Here is a 21,781-nt window from a genome sequence, read left to right on the forward strand (position 1 = left end):
AAACTTCAGGTTTTTTAAAAGACTGCATTGGCTTTACAAGACTGAAAGATGATCATCCAGGACAGGACAAACATAAACAAGGATAGTTAAAATATTAAATACTATCTAAATTAAAAGACCCTGATTCAAACTGCTAATTATAATCTTTGTGTCTTGTTAGAAGCAGCTGTACAGTTACGCTTCATGAAATTCACCTCACCAACTTATGAAGACTACAAAGCCTCACTACAAACTCAATTATATAATTTACAGTAATCAATGATTTTTGCAGTTAATCATGCACTATCACAGGAAGCCCCAAATCTTCTATACAGGGATTTGTTTCTTTAAAATGTTTCTCAAGTATCTTTTAAAGTGCGAGCTACAAGTATGCTATATTCTTAAAGAAAAAAGCTTCCAAAGGAAGTATGAGACAGCGACACGACACTGTCGAGTGGTTATAGAACTAACCGAAGAACCCCAGCAGCACCCTGCTAACTCTGTTTTAGTGTGGCAGTCTTCTCCTTCATAGTTGACGTCTCAGCTCTTCCTACACTACCAGCCGAACATGTATTCCATTGCTTTGGATACAAGACTTTCATCTTTTTTTGGTGTTTGTCTGTCAGAAATCACCTGATAGTCACTAGTAGAAGCTTTGTATGCTGTAGCAAGAGGTCTCATGGTAGAAATCCGAGGAGTACTTCCAGGTTGGGTTGGGGTACCTAAGGTTTTGATTGGTGGTGTGAAGGCAAGAGATGGAGATGATAAAGCACACCTGTCACTGTTTTCCATGACGCTCTGGAGAAATAAAGAACTTTTTATCTATACACGGTTTTATACCAATCATGATAGATTCTCCAAAAATTCTTCCATCTTTGCTTAAGGCTTTCCGGACCTGCAGTTTGGATTGATAACGAATATGCATCCAATTTCCTGTGTTAGACATCACATGTTTTAAGATATTCCCATATTGTGCAAATTGTAATAATATATAGGAAGCAGATGCCTGAGGAAACCTGCTCCAGGAGTAGTTGTCACAACTCCAACAAGAGGACTCTGCATTACTGAAATGTTTGCCTGTCTTCTTGAAGTTAAAGGTGTTGATCCAAGTCCTGGGCTGGAAATGTCATCATATATACTTCTAACTGGCGGAGCTCCACTTTTATCTTTATGAGCTGGTACAACTGGCTGTGGTGGTGATCCACCTGCAAGTAAAGGTGATCTCATTTCCATTACTCCTATGGAAGGGCCACTAATTGATTGAGGTTGTGGAGTCACTGGAGCTGGCAAATCCCCCATTAAAAATCCAGGTAAGAATTGGGCATTAACCCCTGGCTTTGGAGACGTGGGTGAACCCAGCATCATTGGTTCAGATCCCAACATGGGCTCCTGGGGTTCCACAGCAAAGGCTGCCATCACAGCAGCGGCGGCACTCACCCCCGGACCTTCCTGATTTTCAAAAATGGCAGAAACTCTCGAAAGGATATTTTTTAAAGCTGGCTTTTTAATTAAACAGGTAAAATAGACAAGCTTCTAGCAAGATTTAGAAGTGGATCAGAAAGGCATATATAAATGTAGGTATAGAAATGGGTAAACAGAGATACAGTTGAATTTTTTTTTTTTAATTGGGAGGATACAATGAATAACCAACACCAACAAACTTGAAAGCTGAAATGAAGTGAATTATCTTCTAGAAAAATCTATAGACTAAAGAATTGACTCAAGAAGGTTTAAATACGCCAAAACTATTAAATTGAATTGAAAAATAAAAATTCTCCCACAAACCATATCCCAAACCCAGTACATACAGACCAGAGGGCTGGATTCTGTTTTACAGATGTGTCCTAACAAAACTTCAAAAAATAGAGAGCTCTTATCTCATAAAAGCTATTACAGAGACTAGGAAAAGAGGTGAAGCTACTGAAATAATTTCATAAGCTTCGTACAGTCATGATGAGCCAACCAATCACGAGACCACAAACAAAGAAGGCTCGAGCACCTTTGTTCTACCAGCCAGCGCCCTGTTCGTTATCCTATAAAGAAAGGGAGGCATCGGTTGCCTGGCCCGTAGAAAGAATCAGGAATAGAAAGAGGGTTATCATTGCCCATCTCTCACTTTAAACTTTGTGTTAAAGTTAGAACTTTGTTTATTGCACAAAGAACTAGATGTCTCAGACGAGATGTAGCAAGACCCCTGCAGAAGCTGGACTCACAAAGGTGAGGTCTCCCAGGTCCATTCTGGTCCATGTAAATGCAGTTGCTAAATACTGTCAGGTTAAAAATGAACGACCCGAGGGAATTCCTCAGTGGTCTAGTGGGTAAGATTCCATGCTTTCATTGTTGAGGGCGCAGGTTTGATCCCTGATTGGGGAAATAAGATCCCAGAAGCCATTCAGCAAGCCCCAAATAAATAAATATAGGAGATCCAGGACTAATGCTAAACCCCATGGGATCCCAGGACAGCAAGTGAAAAACCAGAAAACTTAGATTCCATACTAATAAGAGATTGGCAATGTTCAGGATATAAAATCAAAATGTAAAATCAATAGCATTTCTCTATAACAATAGAGACCAGTTAGGAAACGCCATAGAAGGAAAAGACACACAAAACAAATAGAAGAAAAATACAATATCAAATAAATGTATTTTCAATAACAGTGAATAGGTAAATCTTAACAAAAACTTCATGAAAAAAGTACAAAATGTGACCAGAGGAAAATTTGTTTTGTTAAAAGCAAGGATAAATCATATGGAAGGTTGTTAATCTTTAATGTATTAATAATAAAGATATTAATTCTACTCCAATTTAATTTATAAATTGAATTCACTCTAAACAGTAATTCTTACAGAACTTTCCCATACTTACTCAAAATGTCATGTGAAGGCCAAGGCCAAGAATAGCCTACAATTTGTTGATGAAAGAAAACAAAGAGGGGGAACATGCCGTGTTAGGTATCAAAATCTTTATAGTTTTTGGGTTTAAATAGTATAATAATAACACACAAAAATAAGGTGATAGGGTAACAGAATAGAATAGGAAGAAGAGAGAAGAGCCAGTGTGTGTGGAAACTACTGTTCACATGAGTGAGGAGAGGGCAAAGGCCAGTTAATGATCCATGTAAAAATTAGTTCCCTCTCCACAGTGTGTGCAAAAATAAACCCTGATGGAGGAAAGCTGATGTGTAAAAAACAATAGCAGAAAACTCTTAACAGAAAATATAGAAAAATATATTTTTGGCCTCCATGTAGGAAAGGATTTCTTAAGACACAAAAAAAGTACAAACTACAGTCAAGGCAATGGTTTTTCCCGTGGTCATGTATGGATGTGAGAGTTGGACTGTGAAGAAAGCTGATCGCCGAAGAATCGATGCTTTTGAACTGTGGTGTTGAAGAAGACTCTTGAGAGTCCCTTATACTGCAAGGAGATCCAACCAGTCCATTCTAAAGGAGATCAGTCCTGGGTGTTCATTGGAGGGACTGATGCTAAAGCTGAAACTGCAATACTTTGGCCACCTCATGCGACGAGTTGACTCACTGGAAAAGACTCTGATGCTGGGAAAGGTTGGGGGCGGGAGGAGAAGGGGACGACCAAGAGTGAGATGGCTGGATGGCATCACCGACTCTGTGGACATGAGTTTGAGTGTACTCCGGGAGTTGGTGATGGACAGGGAGGCCTGGCGTGCTGTGATTCATGGGGTCGCGGAGAGGCGGACACGACTGAGCGACTGAACTAAACAGGAAAATACAAATGGATAAATCTGATGATAATAAAATCTCTGGACATAAAGAGACTACATTAAAATCTAAGGCACAGATGAGGAAAAGCAGTAACTGATTCAGATGTGGTTTCTGGAGTATATGAAGAATTCCTACAAGAAAACAAAAACTCAATAGAAGAATGCACGAAGAAAATGAACAAATAATTCATTGACAAGGAAATCTGCATAGCAAAGAAATATATGGAAAGAAAAGGTCTGTCTTGCTAGGAATCAAGTCAAGTGCAAACCAAAGCCACAATAAGATACTGTTTTTCACACCCATCAGATCGGCAAAAACTTTAAAGCGTCGCAATACTGAGAGTGTCCAGAATGGAGAGAAACACAAGCTCTCGCTTATTCTGAACAAACACAAGTTGGCACAGGTTCGAGAGGACACTTGGTGGCGTCTTGTAAAGCTGGAGACGCACATGCTGTCTCTCCCTCCAGTTCTGTTTCCAGGTGCACGCCGAAACGTTTGCAGCAAAGGGGTGGCGTTCTTTTGCCTCACACCAGTTCTCCAACTCTCTGATGCCGAGTGTCCTACAAATTAGGAGTTAGCACAGACCCCACAGGGGAACGGTTGAGTCCTTCAAGACTGCCCCCACCCACTTCATGCCAGTCACAAAGTCCAGGTTGCCACCTGTTGTTGTTTAGTCCCTAAGTCATGTCTGACTCTTTGTGACCCCATGGACTGCAGCACACCAGGCTCCTCTGTCTTCCGCTATCTTCTGGAGTTTGCTTAAACTCAATTGGTCAGTGATGCTGTCTAAACCATCTCTTCTTCTGCTGCCCCCTTCTCTCTTTGCCTTCAGTCTTTCCCAGCAAGAGAGTTCCAGAAAAATATCTACTTTTGCTTATTGACTATGCCAAAGCATTTGTGTGGATCACAACAAACTGTGGAAAATTCTTAAGGAGAGGGAATACCAGACCACCTGACCTGCCTCTTGAGAAACCTGTATGCAGGTCAAGAAGCAACAGTTAGAACTGGACATGGAACAACAGACTGGTTCCAAATAGGAAAAGGAGTACGTCAAGGCTGTATATTGTCACCCTGCTTCAACTTATATGCAGAGTACATCATGAGAAATGCTGGGCTGGATGAAGCACAAGCTGGAATCAAGATTGCTGGGAGAAATATCAATAACCTCAGATATGGAGATGACACCACCCTTATGGCAGAAAGTAAAGAAGAACTAAAGAGCCTCTTGATGAAAGTGAAAGAGGAGAGTGAAACAGTTGGGTTAAAACTCAACATTCAGAAAACTAAAATCATGGCATCCGGTCCCATCACTTCATGGGAAATAGATCGGGAAACAGTGGGAACAGTGAGAGACTTTATTTTCTTGGGCTCCAAAGTCACTGCCGATAGTGACTGCAGCCATGAAATTAAAAGATGCTTGCTCCTTGGAAGGAAAGTTATGACCAGCCTAGATAGCATATTAAAAAGCAGAGACATTATTTTGCCCACAAAGGTCTGTCTAGTCAAGGCTATGGTTTTTCCTGTGGTCATGTATGGATGTGAGAGTTGGACTGTGAAGAAAGCTGATCGCCGAAGAATTGATGCTTTTGAACTGTGGTGCTGGAGAAGACTCTTGAGAGTCCCTTGGACTGCAAGGAGATCCAACCAGTCCATCCTAAAGGAGATCAGTCCTGAATGTTCATTGGAAGGACTGATGCTAAAGCTGAAACTCCAATACTTTGGCCACCTGATGGGAAGAAGTGACTCATTGGAAAAGACCCTGATGCTGGGAAAGGTTGAAGGCAGGAGGAGAAGGGGACGATGGAGGATGAGATGGTTGGATGGCATCACCGACAGGATGGACATGAGTCTGAGCAAGCTCCAGGAGTTGGTGATGGACAGGGAGGCCTGGCCTGCCACAGTCAATGGGGTCGCAGAAAGTCGGGCGTGTCTGAGTGACTGGGGTGAACTGAACTGACCTTTCCCAGCATCAGGGTCTTTTCCAGTGGGTTGGTTCTCCCTGTCAGGTGGCCAGAGTATTGAAGCTCCAGCTTCAGCATTGATGCCGTCCCCTGTACACTTCTGTATGTTTGACAGTTTTCATTGTATATGAGCTAGAAGGAGAGAGAAATTATATGAAGACATAACTAATGAGCTGTGACTTACAGTGAATGAACCCATCCCAGGTGTTCAGCCTGAAAAATCTTTACGAGTAAACACTTCTAAAGCGTAGTACATAACCCAGCCCTGCAGAAGGTCCTCCCAGTGATAGACCCACCCCCTGCAAAGAGTAATGACCGTTGTGACTTCTGTCGGCATCAGTGAATTGTGTTTGTGTTTTTATGTTCGAATGAAGGAGTTGTGTAGAACCCTAGAGTAGGTCCTCTTTAGCAGCTGACTGCACTTTGTCAGCATTGCCTTTAAGATTCATCCGGAGAGGCAGTTTTCTGAATGTCCTCGGCGCTGATCCACTCGGAAGGCAGGGGCTCCCTGCTCAACATGAGGAAGAGCTCCGTCTTCATGCCCCCCAGCCCTGAAAGCGGCCGAGAGGGAGAGTAACCCTTCTGAAGGATTCTTTTTTTTTCTCTTAATTAATTTATTTTTTATTGGAGGATAATTGCTTTACAGAATTTTGCTGTTTCCTGTCAAGCCTCCACATGTATCTGCCATAGATATACAGTGAAAACCATGGCTGTTTAGGGAGCTGGTGTCCATCCCGCCGACAGCTGTAGGTGGATTTTGACAATGCTCCCAAACCCCCTTCTGGCCCTCAGTTTTCTGACCCCCTTGCCTAAATGTCTGCTTTAAATAAAGTAATAACCAAGTGTTAGGGACTGTAGGAAAGGTTTGGAAGAGCTTCCCAACTCAGCCTTCAGACAGCTCACCAGGGGTGTAAAAATAATTAAAGCTGCAGAGGGAGATGCAGATATTATTTTTAGACACACGTCCAAGGTTTGCCTCTTCAGCGCCCTGTTCCAAACCCTCACTCACAGGCAGAGTTTTTAAATGTTAACCCTTCATGTTGTTTTTGTCTGCAATGTTTAGCTTACAACTCAGAAGACTCGGAGATATGTTGTTGTAAAAGGAGAGGTACAGATGCGTGCTGGTGGGGTCTCACAGCTAGGCCGGAAGGATGCAGCACTTTGACATTTCCTGACGTGTGATCTGGTTCCTGGTGCTGCGTGTTGGCGGGCTGTGGGCCATCTACCTGCTTCCAGGTGCGTGGGGACCATCCAGATGCCCCCCATGGATGGTTCGGTTCATTGAAATCTGTCATTGAAATGAATGGACTGATGGAAGTCTCTGCTTAAAACTAGAAAGATAGTGGAGATTGGTATGAAACACACACACACAAACTAGAGCAGAGTTCTACACCTCTCATAAGGGAATCATTTTTCACTTCCGTGTTATCACTTCGCTCTGTCTGTGGCAGTGAGGTTAACCCAAGTTACACACACTCTGGAAGATGCATCGCCACAGATGACAATCTGAACTTGCCCGCCAGATCCACTGCCCGCATGGTTAGACTCTGTTCCCACTGACCTAAAGAATCCATCCCTGGAGAAGGAAATGGCAACCACTCCAGTATTCTTGCCTAGAAAATCCTACAGACAGAGGAGCCTAGCAGGCTACAGTCCATGGGCTTTCAAGAGTCGGACACGGCTTAGTGTCTAAACCACCACAACCAAAGAATCTGTACCACAGTTTTAAAAATATTCACTTGTTCATTTGGCTGCACTGGGTTTTAGTTGCAGCACCTAGGGTCTTTGATCTTCGTTGTGTCTTTCGGCGTCCTTAGTTTGGAATATGAACTCTTAGTTTCTGCACGTGGGATCTAGTTACCCCCGCCACACACACAGGGGTCAAACCTGGGCCCCCTGCACTGAGAGCTGGGGATCTTAGCCACTGGACCACCAGGGAAGTTCCTCCCATAATGGTTTTATTTTTTGGCCGACAGGAAAAGTTTTAGTTGCTCAGTCATGTCCGACTCTTTGTGACCCCATGGACTGTAGCCTGACAGGCTCCTCTGTCTATGGGATTTTCCAGGCAAGAATACTGGAGTGGGTAGTCATCCCTTCTCCAGGGGATCTTCCCAACCCAGGGATTGAACCCAAGTCTCCTGCATTGCAGGTGGATTTTTTTTTTTTTTTTTTACTGTCTGAGCCACAAGGGAGGACAGCAGTGATGATCCAGGTAAAACAGGGCGCCGTGAGGCTCAGAAAACTCTCTCGGTGAGGACAAGATTAAGAGAGACGCCTGTGAGTGGGAATTGCAGAATTGCCATGGGGACCAAGGAGGACACGTTCGTGGCCCTCATGAAGCTGATTTGCTCTCTGTGCAAGGGCAGAAACTGAGCTTATTTCAACAAAGAACCAAAACTCTGGAAGCGTTCATTCCCCATTGGGTTTAACCCAAATTGGATGGTGTCTGTTCGCTTGTTATTCCTCTTGGACTCGGGAGGCAAGAAAGAATCATGACTCTGGAGAAAGGATGCAAGAGCAGCAAGGTGCTGCTGAGGTGATGCGATGCCCCTGAATTATAGACAGTCTGTCCAGAAAGGCGGAGAGCTGGTGCGCTCGAGGATTCAGCCAAGGAGAACACTGGAAGCCAGTAAATTATTTTGGCTGCTGAGAAGAAAAACCTGTTGGTGGAAAAGGCAGGGAACAGAGTGACGGGGTAGGAAGGAGAGGAGTATCAAGTTAGATCCCGCTTTGGTGCCAGCACCTCTAAAGTTGTCGGAGACGGCTGGCATGGTGGCCGTGCCCGAATTCTTGTCTGCAGCTCCCCAGGGCTGCCTGATGGGATCTGGCTTTTGCCTTCACCATCTGCAGTTAGGAGAGAAAAGCTCCTTCTAAGATTTGAGCCACTTGTACATTTGTCAAATTTTGGATCTTTTGGTTTGTGCCCACGTCAGGGATTAACAAACAACAAAATGCCATTAAAAACTAAAAAAAATTTTTTGGGAAACCCTCAGAAGGTTGCCGACCCCTCTGCAGAGTCCTCACTCGGTCAGAGTCCACGGACTTCCCATCTTGTCGATACCACTGCGAACTGACACCTTCTCACTTCCCCGCTGAAGGCAAAACAATTTACAATTAAGTCAGGCAGCCTGCGCATATTCACTGTAACACCTCCGATGTATGTTTTGAAACGTGCTCTCACATTTCATGATCCGTTTGTTTTACAAGATGGGTAAACGGCAGACAACTATGGTGATAATATGGCTGAGGTGTTTGGTTTTTATCTCTTCGCAGTAAATTGTGGTTGTTCAAGCCTTCACAATAATGGTTTCCATGCCTCTCCCATTTTCTTCCTACCACTTGACAATAAATATGCATTCTTTTTTTTAAACAAAAAAGAATGTTAGTTTATTATAATCACATCACTTATTCAAATAGAAATATAATTAAAAAATTTCTTGGTAGGCATGACTGAAATTAATTATACTAACAAATATATTCGATGGTATGTGCCTCTGAAAATAGAATATTAGGTGTGTTAAGTCTGTTGTGTCTCCTTTTTCTGTGCAGCGGCAAAAGGCGCTATATGGGTAATTGGGCAGGGAATTTTGCTTTTGAAAGACACTATCAAAGGACATGAGGATTTAATTTAAGATTTTTTTTATTAGAAGGGAGTGTGTCCCACATGTGATTCTAGGCACAGGGTCAGGGCTGACAGGCTTCAGAGATTCACAAGCAATTGGAATGAACATGAAAAATCAAAGCCCGGCGATGGGGAGAGTTGGACCACGGAGAGCTTCCTAGCATCTTAGACCTGTTCTCTTTATTGCTTGCTCCCTCGGAATGTCCTTACTCTACTTTTGCCAGAGGCATTCTCAGACTTAAGGAAAAGGAGCCGGGTAGGCTGTTTGTAGAGGTCCAAAAGGATTAAGATTTGAAGGTGAAAGCCCTGTTAGAAATACTTCCCTCAAAACTCTCTAAACAGTTGACACTAATATTCTCATACCTTTTGCCCGCTGGCTGTCTCCTGGGGGTGGTCTCAAAACGTTCTTGGAAAATAGCGTTTCAGGAGCACACATAGGCAATCTGTGACTTAGAGATCACTTTCTGAATTGTCCCCTCTGCAGAGCACATCAGAAAACTATGGTGATGTTGCCGTGAGTCTTCCTCCACTGTGACACCAGTGTCATTAATTAGGTTACGGAAGCACAGAACTAAATTGCCATCCAGGGAGAGCAAAATGAAATACTCTTTTTTTTTTCTTTTACTGCCTTCTGAATTTTGAATGTGTTACAGTTGGCCATAGCCAAAGCCATCCTTTAAGACCCTCTGACATTTGAAAGTAAGAAATCTGGGGTCTGACTTTATTCTAAAGCCTTTCTCCCTAGTCCACCAAGAGCGCTGTGGATTTTACAAAGTGTCTTTGTACATATTAGCTCATTTGTTTGTGAACAAGATCCCTAGCACTTGGCACAAGGGTGGGTGGGTGGGTGGGAGGCATGCTGGGCTTGATTTATTATTTTTTCCATTGGGACAGGAATGGAAGCAAAGCGCAAAGGGAGATCTAATCATCCCGCTTCAGAGAGCTCTCTCTGCCCAGCTCTCGTCCTCTCCATGAACTTCCAATCTGTGTCAAGCCCCCTGGACTGTCACCACATTTTATTTGGGTGTTACTCTTCAAGGCCATTATGCTTTCCATAGCAGTTCTGGGGTCCCCCTCCTGTGGCTCTGGGGCCTGCCCGTTCTGAAATGTGATCTCCAGTCCTGAGCTCTGATGGGGGAGTGACTTCACGCCGCAAAGCCAGCACAGCTGTTTTGTGACTCATGGGAATATCATATTTAGCATGTTTTCCCCAGTGAGATGTATTTATTTAGATGACACATAATACTGTCGAAAAGCCAAGCCTGCTTTGCTCTTACACTCAGCCTTACAGGGGAGAATGGAGGAGTGAAAAAGGCAGAAGGAGCTTGTTTGGGAGAGCCAGCTGGCTGGGGAGGCCCCTTGGGCCATTGGTGCAATGAGCTCACAGTGGAAATCTGAACAACAGGGGATGGACACTGGGCTCGGAACTCCAGGGCACAAGACAGAAGAAGTGCTTTGTGGCCAGTTCATCCTAAGCATTTGCGGCTCACAAATACTGCCACTGGGCCTGGGAGATTGCTGACTGCCCACAAGCATTCTGGAGAGAAAAATACAGTCATCTGCCACTTGAGCTGACAGGGTGTTTTGGGAAGTGGTGGTAGCACGATGGCTTTTTTCCACACTGTAGGTTGTCCTCCGGAAGGTAACAAGGCCATTAGAACCTGAGCGAGCCAGATGGCCCACTCAGCAGACAGCAGACTCCCCTCTCCTCCTCGACCCAGTCCCCGAGCTCAGAACATCACCCAAACGTAGGGAATGAGGGGGAAACACGGGAACGAAATTAACGGGTACGTGGCGGGCGACCTTCCCATTTTGTCTTTAACCTTCCGTAGTGATGTCTGGATCATGGGACTTTGCCAAAGCAGGTGCTGGGGACAATCACTGAGGCCTCCTGTTTTGCGGCGAGCGTCACCTTGAAGTTGCTCACACCTCCCTCCTTCCTGCTCAACCGCACAGAATCTGGAGTTCTTCCTGTTTTCTGTCATCACTTTCCAGCCCTTGTCCTTTCATCAGCTAACCCTGAGCTTTCTCTGCAGCGCGCCATACCCACTGCCTTCAGCTCTTGCAAGAGGATATTAAAGGAAAGTGGGGCTGGCCCTGATCCTTCAGGAGTCTTGTTCTCTACGCCTCCCTGTGCAGAAAGGCTCTGTCCCTTCACCACTGCGTTTGTTCCCTGGTCTGTGTCAAGACAGTCCCCATCTCAACTGGTCAGTGGCTCAATTATTTCAAAGAGTCTTCAGTGGGTAAGATTCCTCTTAAAGTCTTGAAAGTGTGAGGAGGTGTCTTTTGAAACCTGGTAGTAGTAAAATCCTTAGTTACCCCACTGTCGTGCCGCCACTGGGCATCTAGAAGGCTGTGAGTATATCAGCCAAGACCAGAAGAGGCAATCAGTGGGTAGCTGATCGTGAGCAGTAATGAGGAGCCCAGGGAACAGTGCAACGCAGGAAACAAGCCTTTCCTGCCTGGGTCACCTTTAGACCACTGCAGAATTGGCCTCAGATATAGGCTACAGGGCTTCCCTGGTGGCTCAGATGGTAAAGGATCTGTCTGCCATGCATAGACCTGGGCTCAATCCCTGGGTCAGGAAGATCCTCTAGAGAAGGCAGTGGCATCCCACTCCAGTATCCTTGCCCGGGGAACTCCATGGACAGAGGAGCCTGGCGGGCTGCAGTCCGTGGGGTCAGAGTCGGACACGACCGAATGACTGACACACACTGAAGGGTGATAAGGGAGCCTGTCTCTCAAGGGTCAGCATCCAGCTTCTCTTTTCAACCCACTCTCAGCCCAGAGCCCTGGTCTTCAGCTTCTGGGGCCCTGCACAGTCAGGGAACCATTGCTCTCTTTGTTCTATCCTGTAGGGCAAAAGAAATCACAGTTTTCTGTGGGTGCAGTGAGGTTGGTGACAGTGAAGACGATGATGATGAAGATCGTGTTGAGGATGGTGGTGGTGGTGATGCTTCTGGTGATGAAGATAATTGTGACGGAGGTGGTGCCTGCAATGATGATGACAGAGTAATGGCGTCAGTAACTAAAGAGTGCAAGACACCAGTCTTAGCAGTTTGCATTTATTAACTCGGTCAGTCCTCAGAACACCATTAAGTTCAGTTCAGTTCAGTTCAGTCGCTCAGCCGTGTCCGACTCTGCGACCCCATGAATCACAGCACGCCAGGCCTCCCTGTCCATCAACTCCTGGAGTTCACTCAAACTCATGTCCATCAAGTCAGTGATGCCATCCAGCCATCTCATCCTCTGTCGTCCCCGTCTCCTCCCGCCCCCAATCCCTCCCAGCATCAGACTCTTTTCCAGTGAGTCAACTCGTCACATGAGGTGGCCAAAGTGTTGTAGCTTCAGCTTTAGCATCAGTCCCTCCAATGAACACCTAGGATTGATCTCCTTTAGAATGAACTGGTTGGATCTCCTTGCAGTCCAAGGGACTCTCAAGAGTCTTCTCCAGCACCAAAGTTCAAAAGCATCAATTCTTCGGCGATCAGCTTTCTTCACAGTCCAACTCTCACATCCATACATGACCACTGGAAAAACCATAGCCTTGACTAGACGGACCTTGGTTGGCAAAGTAATGTCTCTGCTTTTCAATGTGCTGTCTAGGTAGCTTAGTTTTTCTTCCAAGGAGCAAGTGTGTTTTAATTTCATGGCTGCGGTCACCATCTGCCGTGATTTTGGAGCCCCCCAAAATAAAGTCTCTTACTGTTTCCACTGTTTTCCCGTCTATTTGCCATGAAGTGCCTGCCAGGTACTTTTAAAAAAATGCAACATGTCTTGTACCACAAACTCTGTTTTATGAAAGTTGGGATAAATTTTCTTTGGATATTTTTTAAAAAGTCCATTTAAATCCTCACCACTGCTTTTAAGAGTGAGGTGTGACTGTCCTCTGGTATGGGTGAGGTAGCAGGGGCTCAGCACAACCAGCCTAAGCTGACCTCGTCTAAACTGGTGGCAGAGCTGGGGTTGGAGCCAGGATGGAGCGACTCCGGAAACCTGCTGTCTCCTGGGTGTGTCGCCCCGTGGAGACGAGAGCCTCAGCTGCCCTCTGTGCACACGCTGGCTCCCCCCTCGACCTCGGAGGACTCCAGTAGGCCCTCAGGTGTGAGTCCTCTGGGCAGCACGTGGGCGGCCGCTCTTGCTCCCACGCCCCATTCCTTCCTTCCCCTGTAGGTTATTTCTGAGTCCACGGCCTTCTATTCTCGATTCCAGTCGCCACCAGCTTGGTCCGGATGGAGGCTGGGCTGCATCATCTGTGTTGTGATTCCCCTGGCCCCGCCGCGGCGCTCTGAAGGCGGAGGTCACATCTGTGAGCCATTTGCGACGACAGGTCCCCCACTCCTGCCGACCGACGTTCCCAATTTCATCCATGATCTCCTGAGCTCTCTCAGGTGGATGCCATCTGTTTGCAATGATTGATCTGCGCGTACTGCTATCCAGTCTGGCTTGGGACATTCTGGTACTGACCATAGTTTGATCTAGTACCTGTCTGCTATAGAAGCCATTCGAATAGCCTCTGTAGACCAAGGTTGGAAGTCCATTCAATCTGTTAGCTGTTTTCTTTTCATCCTCTCCCCAGTAGAGAGCATCTGTCCATTAGTCGTTCCATCCTTTTAAAATCAAAGTGAGCAGTTGGACTGGTGGTCTTCCCTTCCCCTAGCAGGGTACTGACCTTGCCTTTGATCAGGAAGCTGTGTTGCTTAGTGACTGAGGGTATTGACTCTCGTCAGACTGACCTGGGCAGAAGCCCTGGTTCCATCACTTCCCTTCTGGGGAGCCTGCCTGATAAGTACCACTTTCTCTCCCTTTAGGGAACTGCTCCTCCCACACTCCATCACAGGGGTTATGCTGGGTCGCCAGTCACAGCACACCATCTCCTTGGCTACAGTGATTGGTCCAGGGATGGGTCAGCCAGAATCCTTCCCCCAATTTTTGTAAATAGATCCTGATGGGGTGGCCATTTCTCCCCATACAATTCAGACCTGCTAAGGTCCTTTTTTCACTTCCCCAGTGAGGGTCTGTGTGAGACAGGTCAAATAAGTTCAGAGAATGAGAATCAAGAGATGGGAGGGCCTGGGAAACAGGGAGTGAGGAACAGAGTCGCCCACCCCCAGAGCTCAATTTCTGAGGTCTCCAGAGGCCGCAGCATCACCTGTCTTTCAGTTACATGAACCAGTGGATCCTCCTTTCCCCCTTGAGCTGGTTTGTGTGGGCTCCTGATTACAACCAATGTGTCCAGACGAATCCAGCACTCAACTGAGTTTCCTACTGAATCTCTAGAAGTCTTTCCTCTTTAGTATCATTCGAAGACCTCTTTTCCTGTGACCAGTGTGAGAATCTATTGCAAACTACACAGTGAATCCTGGAGGCCCAGCTGTCTGTCTGTGCCTCCACGGATTCTCCACTTCCACCTGGACAAGCTTTTCTTTTACTTTCAGTGACCTAAACTGCTTATAAAGCACTTCTGCAAGTCATGGTTTGGTTCAGTCACTAAGTCGTGTCTGACTCTTGTGACCCCATGGACTATAGACTACCAGGCTCCTCTGTCCATGGGATTTCCCAGGCAAGAATACTGGCGTGGGTTGCCATTTCCTTCAGAGGAGCTTTCCACCCAGGGATTGAGCCCAAGTCTCCTGCATTGCAGGCAGATTAGTTACCTACTGAGCCCCCAGGGAAGTCCTATGCCTCCTCAAATGCTGTCAGCCACCTTTCGAGATAGGAGTCTACTTGTTAGGCTAACAGACCTACTCTGTCGAGTCACTGGTAATACACAGATGAGCATGACAAAGCTCTTAACCTTCATGCGGTTACATTCCAGAGGGAGAGGCAAATGAGCAAGTGAATAAATACATAATATGATTTCAGGTGTCAGTAAGTCTGGCAAAGACAAAATAGATCCAGTCAGAGAGGGACTGGGGGCACGGATGCCATTTTAGACAGGTGACAGTAGAAAGCCTTTCTGAAGAGTTGACATTAAACCAGAGACCCACGTGAACTCAGGGAGTAAGCAAATGGGAAGAGGAGTCCAGGTACAGCAAGTCTAATGATCCTGAGGCAGGAATCAGATCCCTAATGATCTGAGAAAGTGAGGCCAGTGGTGTGAAAGTGAGGGGCAAGTCTGGGCATCTGTTTAGCCTGAACTGTCCCTTCAGGTTAATTGGAAAAAGGCACCTGCTCTGGGTAGACTAACACAGGCGTCGTTGTGTAGGACGCGACCTGGACAGCTGTACCTGGCAGTCACGAAGACAGTCTCGGGGTCAGGCCAGAGGGAGACAGGAACCGGTTCGTGTAGGACAAACGCTGAATTTTACTCCAGAACCACCCAAAGAAAGAAAACAGGAGCCACAAGTGTAACCGAAAACTTTCCCTTAACCACGTTAAAAAAAAAAGGTGAAATCACTTTAATCATATTTTTTTAAACACTTACACAGAACGTTAACATTTCAACATGTAATGAATATAAAAAATTAATGAGATATTTGGCATTCTTTTTTCATAGTGTTTTAAAAAATCTGGTATATATTTCACACTTATATTGGGTTGGCCAAAAATTTTGTTTGGAGTTTTCCATAACATCTTATTGAAAAATCCCAATGAACGTTTTGGGCAACCCAATACATAACACAACTTGACCAAGGGTTGAATTTTTATCAGAAATATTTGATCAGTATTTAGAGTCCATATGTTTATAGTGAGAAAGTAGATGCATGTATTCAGCTTGTTTAAAACATGCTGAAAAGTTTTTCTAATAACTAAATTGGCCATCAGTTCTGAAATTAATTCAGTTCAGTTGCTCAGTCATGTCCAACTCTTTGCGAGCCCATGGACTGCAGCACCCCAGGCCTCCCTGTCCATCACCAACTTCCGGAGTCCACCCAAACCCATGTCCATTGAGTCAGTGATGCCATCCAACCATCTCATCCACTGTCATCCCCTTCTCCTCCCACCTTCAGTCTTTCCCAGCATCAGGGTCTTTTCAAATAAGTCAGTTCTTTGCATCAGGTGGCCAAAGTATTGGAGTTTCAGCTTCAACATCAGTCCTTCCAATGAACACCCAGGACTGATCTCCTTTAGGATTGACTGGCTGGATCTCCTTGCAGTCCAAGGGACTCTCAAGAGTCTTCTCCAACACCACAGTTCAAAAGCATCAATTCTTTGGCGCTCAGCTTTCTCGATAGTCCAACTCTCACATCCACACATGACTACTGGAAAAACTGTAGCCTTGACTAGACGGACCTTTGTTGGCAAAGTAATGTCTCTGCTTTTTAATACACTGTCTAGGTTGATCATAACTTTTCTTCCAAGGAGTAAGCGTCTTTTAATTTCATGGTTGCAGTCACCATCTGCAGTGATTTTGGAGCCCCCAAAAATAAAGTCTGCCACAGTTTCCACCGTTTCCCCATCTATTTGCCATGAAGTGATGGGACCAGATGCCATGATCTTAGTTTTCTGAATGTTGAGTTTTAACCCAACTGTTTCACTCTCCTCTTTCACTTTCATCAAGGGGCTCTTTAGTTCCTCTTCACTTTCTGCCATAAGGGTGGAGTCATCTGCATATCTGAGGTTATTGATATTTCTCCTGGCAATCTTGATTCCAGCTTGTGCTTCATCCAACCCAGTGTTTTTCATGATGTACTTTGCATATAAGTTAAATAAGCAGGGTGACAATATACAGCCTTGATGTACTCCTTTTCCTATTTGGAACCAGTCTGTTGTTCCATGTCCGGTTCTAACTGTTTCTTCCTGACCTGCATACAGATTTCTCAAGAAGAGGTGGCAAGAATACACAGTAGAATTATACAAAAAGAATCTTCACGACCCAGATAACCACGATGGTGTGATCACTCACCTAGAGCCAGACATTCTAGAATGCGAAGTCAAGTAGGCCTTAGGAATCATCACTATGAACAAAGCTAGTGGAGGTGATGGAATTCCAGTTGAGCTATTTCAAATCCTAAAAGATGATGCTGTGAAAGTGCTACACTCAACATGCCAGCAAATCTGGAAAACTTCGCAGTGGCCACAGGACTGAAAAAGATCAGTTTTCATTCCAATCCCAAAGAAAGGCAATGCCAAAGAATGCTCAAACTACTGCACAATTGCACTCATCTCACATGCTAGTAAAGTAATGCTCAAAATTCTCAAATCCAGTCTTCAACAATATGTCAACTGTGAACTTCCAGATGTTCAAGCTGGTTTTAGAAAAGGCAGAGGGACCAGAGATCAAATTGCCAACATCCGCTGGATCATCAAAAAAACGAGAGTTCCAGAAAAACATCTATTTCTGCTCTATTGAATTTAATTAAATTAAAAATTGACTTCCTCAGTTACATACATGGGCAACATTTCAAGGGCTCAGTGGCCACATGTGACTAGCTGCTGGCATATCGGACAGGGCCGTCCTGCGTGTTCTGGGGTCCATGGCAGGGTGGGAACTGAATGACCCTTAAGAAGGATCTTTCGGGACTTCCCCAGGGGTCCAGAGGTTCAGAATCCGCCTTGCAACGCAAGGGATGCGGGTTCGATCCTTGGTCAAAGATCCCACACGCTGCAGAGCAGCTAAGCCTGCACGCAGCAAGGACTGCAGCCCACACACTCTAGAGCACACGTGACAGAGAACCCGGGCACCACGATGGGAGATCCCGTGTGCTGCAATCAAGACCGATGCAGCCAAATGGATAAAATAGTTTATTTTTTAAAAAGAATTATTTCTGGAAGCTACATGGAGTCTAGAATGGAAACTGGGAGACCAGCTCTGACAGTCCAGGTGGGGATTGAGGAAGCCTTGCTCCAAGGAGGTAGGGCTGGGGAAGAGAGCACGGTGAGGGTGGGCAGATTTGGGATACCTTCTGAAGGCTGGGCTTGTGGGCATCTGAGGGAGCAATGGAGATCGACCACAGGGTCTAGGGAGACTTTCTAGGATGCTGATGAAGCTCAGCCTTCAAGATCCCTGCTTCATGTGGGCTCCTGGCCAAGGTTTGGGTTCTGTGCTGCATGTGGTACTTGTCAAATTTTACAAACATGCTAATTTGTGATAACTTCTTTTCTCATTCCAAATAAATACTCACTTTTGTTTCTGATTTGATTAATACTTTTTTTTTTTTTCTTATTCCAGATTGGAAAGCTTCAAATCCATGAAGACTGGTATCAGCCTCTGCTCTGGGATGTACTGGCCCATTTTGAAAATGAGAAAACTGAACCTCAAAGAGGTAAAAGTGACTTGACCTCAAGAAAACTGATGAGTTCTGATCACATGTTTTCCTGCATTAAAGCATTTTTTCATCCTGTAAGTTGGCTTGAAACAGTGGTCTGGCTTTTATGGAGTTATTCATTCCTTTTAAGCTCCCTTCCTGTTTTCAGAAAGCCCACTTCTGACTGTATTATTTGCATTATCTTTCTAAATGGAGCAGGTAAGGAGGCAAACTAATTCTTGAGTATGTGTTCCCTGCACTTTCCCCTAGACTGTAAATTTGTTCTGTGATTTGGAAGTGCGCTAACATGATCACCATGGACAGGAATACCATGTAAAAAAATAGGAGAATGTGTTTATTTAAAAATTTTAAAAATGCTTATCTTTTTTTTTTTTTTCTGACTGTGAGGCATGTGTGATCTTAGTTCCCTGATCAGGGTTTGAACCCATGCCCCCCCTCCACTGGAAGCATAGCATCTTAACCACTAGACCACCAGGGGAAAAATGACCCAAAAATGTCTTTATTTTTAAGAGATGCGTGATGAAGTGACCGGGGGGAGGATGACAGGAATAGTTCCTCTAGGAGAGAGGCAGAGATGATGCTGGGGGGAGAGAGAGCCAGAGAGGGGAGGAGGGAGGGAGGGAGAGTTAACGCGGGGACCTGGCAGAAAGCCGCATGTGCTTGCATGGTAGTCGTCTTTCAACTTGGCTGTGAGTTTGAATTTTTTCCAAAAAAAAAAAACAAAACAAAAAAAAGCCACTGACCTTCAAAACCACTTGACCTTTACTTTCTGCTCAGTAAGATATTTGGCTTACCGATGCGGGGTGGTGAAAGCTTTCCGTCAATAGCAGGTGTAAACTGGCCTTTTTGCTAACACTGTTAATGTTCCTCTCTCATCTAGGTCGTCCCCATCCAGGGCGCAGCAATATGGGGGCGGTGAGTGTCCCGCCCACGTTTTTTATTACCTGAGATGGAATCTCCACCTCCCGGGATTCCCTAGCACCTCCTTGCCAGGTGAGGCCAGGGGCCCCACTGCTACCTACGTCATCCTTCTGCAAGCAGCTTTTCTCCTTCCATCTGCTGTCTCTCTCCTTCTTGTATCATTTTTGGCCTCGAAGCCCATCTCATCAATTGCATCCCTGCCACCAGGTCTCTGCAATGCCAGCCATGTTAAGATCTCCATTTGCTGCCAAGGATCCATATGAGCCAGCCAATTATTTAGGCTCCTGGCGTCAGGATGTATAATCTGGCTTTGTCTATTTGTCCACTCTCTGCCTATGTAACGTCTCATTCACTGGGTGAGCTTCTGTCTATTCCATTTATTTATTTTTTTTACGAAGGCTACAAGGCTTTCCTCCTGGCCTCTAGAACAGAAGCCTCATCAATCTTTATCACTCGCTGGCTTCCTCACATCTTATTTTAAGTTTGGAGACTCTAGTGAAAGAAGTGGTGGACCTTTTAAAACTCTTGTAATAGAGCCTATATGAGTTGAGCTGTGAAAGCAAGAAAATAATTTGTATTATAATTAATTTCTCTGCGAGTGTCCTACTCTAAGCTATAAATTCCTTGAGGATAGGGGCTGTGTCTTACTCCCTAACCCTAAGCCTCAAATTGTTTCAGGTACCTAATGACAACTCAGCAAATGTCCTTTGAGCAAATAAAGCTTCCCAGGCTTCCCGGGTGGCTCAGTGGTGAAGAATCCACTTGCCAATGCTGGAGACATGGGTTCGATCCCTGGTCTGGGAAGATCCCACCTGCCACGGAGCTGCTGAGCCCGCGTGCTGCAGCTGCTGCAGCCTGCACATGCTAGAGCCCGTATTCCACAAGAGAAGCCCTTGAACCGCACCCAGAGAGTAGCCCCTGCTCTCTGCAACTAGAGAAAAAGCCTGCATGGCAACGAAAACCCTGCACAGCCAGAAACAATTGAAGACAGTTATTTAAAAAAAAAGAAGCATTCTCATTGCTGTAATCATAACCCCTTGCTAACTGAACAGTCTTTCAGAAGAAATAAACCATTTTCCTTTAGACATCAGATGGGTAACAATTCAGAGAGTCCTTGGCCTTTTAAGTCATCAAATGCCATCGTTAAGTAAAGTAGAGTGTCTGCGGGGTACTTTTCTGGGCTTTGGGCCTGGGAAAGAATAGGGAAGGATTTGATACAACCCATATTTATTGATGTACTGCAGATCAAGGCCTCTTGGGTTCATTCTACAAACTCTATTGGGAGCCAGAGTTCCAGGCGCCGCGTGAGGACCTATGACAAAACATGAAGAGCCACTGATGGCTCTTAAGGAGCTCCCAGTGTCCTGGGGAAGGATGGCCCAGGCACACACGTGATCATCAGACAAGACAGAGAAAAATGCATGCCACGAGAAGGAGATGGAAACATTATCAGGAGTCCTGCTTCTGAAAAAATCTCAGAAGCTCTCGGGATAAGACATTGGCAAAACAGTAACATTATTTGTGGAACTTGTTGTAACTACAGAGTATTTACAAGTTCTGGATTCTCCTCGACTATGAAGCCTGAAAGAGATTCCTCATTTCCTCGAGGAGGAAACCGAGGCTCTTGGAGGGACAGAGATCTGACCTAGATCTCCCTGCCAGGGATTGGCCAAGCCAGGACCTCCCCCGCTGTTTTTTCCTCTTTGGTCGTTGTTTGGTCACTAGATCTTGTCTGACTCTTTTGTGACCCCATGGACTGTAGCCTGCCAGGCTCTCCTTCCATGGGGTTTCCCAGGCAAGAATACTGGAGAGGGTAGCTCTTTCCTCCTCCAGGGGCTCTTCCCGACCCAGGGATTGAACCCACATCTCCCGCACTGGCAGGTGGGTTCTTCACACCTGAGCCCCCTGGGAAACCCTTCCCTTGTTTACCTCTGGGGGACTGGTGTGAGGTGCCGGCTCACAGCAGACTCACCAGTTGCCCCAGGGTCTGACTTAGTTGGCCTGGGGTGTGCTTCTGAAGCCCCTGAGTGATACTAATGAGAACCATGTGTGTTAATCATATTTTCTTATTCTGTACTTTTGATGCTTTGCTATCTTGGGAACTTGCAGACCCTGGAGGGATTTTCTCCCAAGGCTAACCAGTTTTTAGAGACGGTAAACAACTCACCCATTAGCGTGCCTTTCATATGCAAATTGAACAACCCGGAGCTCACACCCCAGCCCCTCCTAGGGGCCCCCTCACTCTGAGGCACTGTCCGCCGGCCCTCACCAGCCAGGGCGGCCGCCTGGATCTTTTTGATCATTTTCCTGTTGAGCACCCCATGCATCTGCACGAGGGTAAAGGCTAT

General features: G+C 45.6%; 1 pseudogene; it reads right to left on the reverse strand.

The window, feature by feature from the left end:
- Positions 1-464: 464 nt before the first annotated feature.
- LOC129545781 (nucleoporin NUP35 pseudogene) lies at positions 465-1,434 on the reverse strand (annotated as a pseudogene).
- Between the last annotated feature and the right edge of the window lie 20,347 nt (positions 1,435-21,781).

Source organism: Moschus berezovskii, chromosome 27, assembly GCF_049115385.1.
Source record: "Moschus berezovskii isolate FMDL1 chromosome 27, NW_MosBer_1.0, whole genome shotgun sequence".
Lineage (NCBI taxonomy): Eukaryota > Metazoa > Chordata > Mammalia > Artiodactyla > Moschidae > Moschus > Moschus berezovskii.